The sequence below is a fragment of the Salvelinus namaycush genome, chromosome 21, assembly GCF_016432855.1.
Source record: "Salvelinus namaycush isolate Seneca chromosome 21, SaNama_1.0, whole genome shotgun sequence".
Classification (NCBI taxonomy): Eukaryota; Metazoa; Chordata; class Actinopteri; order Salmoniformes; family Salmonidae; genus Salvelinus; species Salvelinus namaycush.
Window position 1 is genome coordinate 46,404,238 of NC_052327.1, and position 4,468 is coordinate 46,408,705.

Below are 4,468 nucleotides of genomic sequence, written 5' to 3' on the forward strand. Positions count from 1 at the left end.
CGCCGTGAATAGATGCCCGCCCGGACCCTCCCCTATAGATTCAGGTTTTGCGGCCGGAGTCCGCACCTTCGGGGGGGGGGGGGGGGGGGGGTACTGTCACGCCCTTGCCATAGAGGTTTTTATTCTCTATTTTGGTTAGGCCAGGGTGTGACTAGGGTGGGCATTCTAGTTTCTTTATTTCTATGTTTTGTATTTCTATGTTTTGGCAGGGTATGGTTCTCAATCAGGGACAGCTGTATATCGTTGTCTCTGATTGGGAATCATACTTAGGCAGCCTTTTTCCCTTGGTGTTTGTGGCTAGTTATCTTTGTTAGTGACACTATAGCCCTGTTAAGCTTCACAGTTGTTTCTTTGTTTCTTGTTTTGTTGGCGACATTGACAATAATAAAAGAAAATGTACGCTTACCACGCTGCACCTTGGTCTCCTTCCGACGACGGCCGTGACATGATGCTTGTACCTAAACTAAAGTAGATAATGTATAGAACAAAGTTCTATGAAGTTAGTTGGTCTCTATAAGCTTCAATATGAGGCCCTAAACATAGCATTAAAGTGCATCCCTGTAGCTGTGTGGGCTAATATAGTCAAAATGTTTACCTTAGATTAAGTTGAGCCAAGGACATGTCGAGCAAATTGAAGCGTTTTCTTCCCAGGCGTAATGCAAGGCATTATTGCTAAGATATAAGGTAACAACAGGGCCTGGACTATGGTAAAGTGTAAAAATAAGTGTTTGTTAGGTGTTAAGCCTGTGTTCAAATTATAAAAAATAAATGTGATTGTGTTGAATTATGTTTGGGAAATAAATATAGACCGTTTAAAAAAGGTAGTGGTAATATTTAATTTAGTACAGAAATGTGTAGGTGGCTTAATTTAACCAATACATGGGATAAGTTGTGCCAAGAGACCACTTTTTTGGACACTATGTTTTCAAAACTGTAATGTTTACATGAATTCTGATTATTTTCAGGGATACACAACATCCTGAAATATATGTAGATATATTTGTTAGAAAGAATACTATATTTCCCTTGATGGAGTGATGTTGAATGTAAAAAGTAGCTCAACTTAACCCACTCTCCCCTACAACCGGTGTCTCCTGAGAAGTTCTCCTGCCTGAAGGAGAAACTACAGATCTTGGTTTCTATAGGCCAACTATACAACATATCTTGTAATTTACAATTATCATAATGTTCAACATTACTGTAATACAAGTATGAGTATGAATTTGCAATGCAGTAGGTTACAACAGGGAGGGTTTTCTGTATTTGTAACTTTAAAAGCTGACTCATACACAGCTCAGGTAACATCAACTTTACTTGCTCTCTCTTTATAGGCTACCTGTTAGGTCTACTGACTAACCAATCTCTTCCATGGTTGCTGTTTTTTAAATGATTTCTTGAATTACAAATCATAATTGAATGTAGGGAAGGGAACTCCAAATAAAACTCAATGTAGGCATGAAAGGTTCCCACAAAGTATCCTGTGTTATAACAGTTACACCAATATGATAGACAGTATATTGTAACAAAAGTTAATGTTCTTTGCAACACTGTAGTTCCATCATGTGACCATTAGTATTACATCAATTTACTTATTTCATGTTTTACATACAACACAGTTGAATAAAAAGCAGAGGGGTCCATGTAAGGCAAAATCTTATGTCGAAAGTAGAGGTCAGCCATCTTAGATCCTTCCTTGTGACGTCCCTATAAACACTTTTAAAACGTCAACTTTGATCAAGTACTCCTGACTACAGTGTGCAATTCGGGTCCGGGCTCAATGTGGGCGGAGTCAAACATTTGTTTGACTCAACTTGGGTGACCTTGAAGGAGACTGGAAGGGTACACTCACCCCCCTTTTGACCTCCTCCTATTCCGCAGCAACCAGTGATCCGGGTCAACAGCATCAATGTAACAGTGTAGCTTCTGTCCCTCTCCTCGCCCCAACCTGGGGTCGAGCCAGGGATCCTCTGCACACATTGACAAATGCCACCCTCGAAGCATTGTTACCCATCGCTCCACAAAAGCCGCGGCCCTTGCAGAGCAAGGGGACCAACTACTTCAAGGTCTCAGAGCGAGTGTCGTCACCGATTGAAACACTATTAGCGCGCCCCGCTAACTAGCTAGCCATTTTTTTATTTCACCTTTATTTAACCAGGTAGGCTAGTTGAGAACAAGTTCTCATTTGCAACTGCGACCTGGCCAAGATAAAGCAAAGCAGTTCGACACATGGAATAAATAAACAAACATACAGTCAATAATACAGTAGAAAAAGTCTATATACAGCATGTGCAAATGAGGTAGGATAAGGGAGGTAAGGCAATAAATAGGCCATGGTGGCAAAGTAATTACAATATAGCAATTAAACACTGGAATGGTAGATGTGCAGAAGATGAATGTGCAAGTAGAGATACTGGGGTGCAAAGGAGCAAGATAAATAAATACAGTATGGGGATGAGGTAGTTGGGTGGGCTATTTACAGATGGCCTATGTATAGGTGCAGTGATCTGTGAGCTGCTCTGACAGCTGGTGCTTAAAGCTAGTGAGGGAGATATGAGTCTCCAGCTTCAGTGATTCTTGCAGTTCGTTCCAGTCATTGGCAGCAGAGAACTGTAAGGAAAGGCGGCCAAAGGAAGAATTGGCTTTGGGGGTGACCAGTGAGATATACCTGCTGAAGCGCGTGCTACGGGTGGGTGCTGCTATGGTGACCAGCGAGCTGAGATAAGGCGGGGCTTTACCTAGCAGAGACTTGTTGATGACCTGGAGCCAGTGGGTTTGGCGACGAGTATGAAGCGAGGGCCAGCCAACGAGAGCGTACAGGTCGCAGTGGTGGGTAGTATATGGTGCTTTGGTGACAAAACGGATGGCACTGTGATAGACTGCATCCAATTTGTTGAGTAGAGTGTTGGAGGCCATTTTGTAAATGACATCCCCGAAGTCGAGGATCGATAGGATTGTCAGTTTTACGAGGGTATGTTTGGCAGCATGAGTGAAGGATGCTTTGTTGCGAAATAGGAAGCCGATTCTAGATTTAATTTTGGATTGGAGATTCTTAATGTATGTCTGGAAGGAGAGTTTACAGTCTAACCAGACACCTAGGTATTTGTAGTTGTCCACATATTCTAAGTCAGAACCGTCCATAGTAGTGATGCTGGACGGGCGTGCAGGTGCGGGCAGCGATCGGTTGAAGAGCATGCATTTAATTTTACTTGCATTTAAGAGCAGTTGGAGGCCACGGAAGGAGAGCTGTATGGCATTGAAGCTCGTCTGAAGGTTAGTTAACAAAGTGTCCAAAGAAGGGCCAGAGGTATACAGATTGGTGTCGTCTGCGTAGAGGTGGATCAGAGAATCACCAGTAGCAAGAGCGACATCATTGATGTATACAGAGAAGAGAGTCGGCCCGAGAATTGAACCCTGTGGCACCCCCATAGAGACTGCCAGAGGTCCGGACAACAGGCCCTCCGATTAACACACTGAACTCTATCAGAGAAGTAGTTGGTGAACCAGACGAGGCAATCATTTGAGAACCAAGGCTGTTGAGTCTGCCGATAAGAATGTAGTGATTGAGAGAGTCGAAAGCCTTGGACAGGTCTATGAATACGGCTGCACAGTAATGTCTCTTATCGATGGCGGTTATGACCTTGAGCGTGGCTGAGGTGCACCCATGAACAGCTCTGAAACCAGATTGCATAGCGGAGAAGGTACGATGGGATTCAAAATGGTCGGTGATCTGTTTGTTAACTTGGCTTTCGAAGACATTAGAAAGGCAGGGTAGGATAGATATAGGTCTGTAGCAGTTTGGGTCTAGAGTGTCTCCCCCTTTGAAGAGGGGGATGACCACGGCAGCTTTCCAATCTATGGGAATCTCAGACGATAAGAGAGGTTGAACAGGCCAGTAATAGGGGTTGCAACAATTTAGGCAGATCATTTTAGAAAGAGAGGGTCCAGATTGTCTAGCCCGGCTGATTTGTAGGGGTTCAGATTTTGCAGCTCTTTCAGAACATCAGCTATCTGGATTTGGGTGAAGGAGAAATGGGGGAGGCTTGGACGAGTTGCTGTGAGGGGTGGAAGGCTGTTGATCCGGGTAGGGGTAGCCAGGTGGAAAGCATGGCCAGCCATAGAAAAGTGCTTATTGAAATTCTCAATTATGGTGGATTTATCGGTGGTGACAGTGTTTCCTAGCCTCAGTGCAGTGGGCAGCTGGGAGGAGGTGCTCTTATTCTCCATGGACTTTACAGTGTCCCAGAACTTTTTTGAGTTTGTGCTACAGGATGCAAATTTCTGCTTGAAAAGGCTAGCCTTAGCTTTCCTAATTGCCTATGTTACAACAGCATGGATTTAACTTTAAAGGGCAGGTGCTTTGATTGTCAGTTTCGTTTCTCCAGAAGTGGAACTGACGACATACAAATTTAGGGTGAGGTGATGAGCATAAAGATACCAGGTGCCTACCATAACGATACCAGGTGCCTAC